Source organism: Dermacentor silvarum, chromosome 2 (genome assembly GCF_013339745.2).
Source record: "Dermacentor silvarum isolate Dsil-2018 chromosome 2, BIME_Dsil_1.4, whole genome shotgun sequence".
In the NCBI taxonomy this organism is placed as follows: Eukaryota; Metazoa; Arthropoda; class Arachnida; order Ixodida; family Ixodidae; genus Dermacentor; species Dermacentor silvarum.
In genome coordinates, this window is record NC_051155.1 from 129,747,109 (window position 1) to 129,747,410 (window position 302).

Sequence of the window (302 nt, forward strand, 5' to 3'; positions counted from 1 at the left end):
CTATACATATACATATATATGTATATATGCGTATACATACATACATAGCGGTCTCCATGCCAACCAGAGCTACGGACTTACGCCATCTAGTGAACACTTCATAAAACTACAGGTGGCTACCACTTACGCCATCTATTGAGCAATTCGTAAACTAGAGGTGGCTACATACTACTGCTACTACTACTACTACTACTACTACTACTACTACTACTACTACTACTACTACTACTACTACTACTACTACTACTACTACAGAGGAGGGAACGACCACACCCTAAGGAGCTTCACCCCTAAAAAAGTCA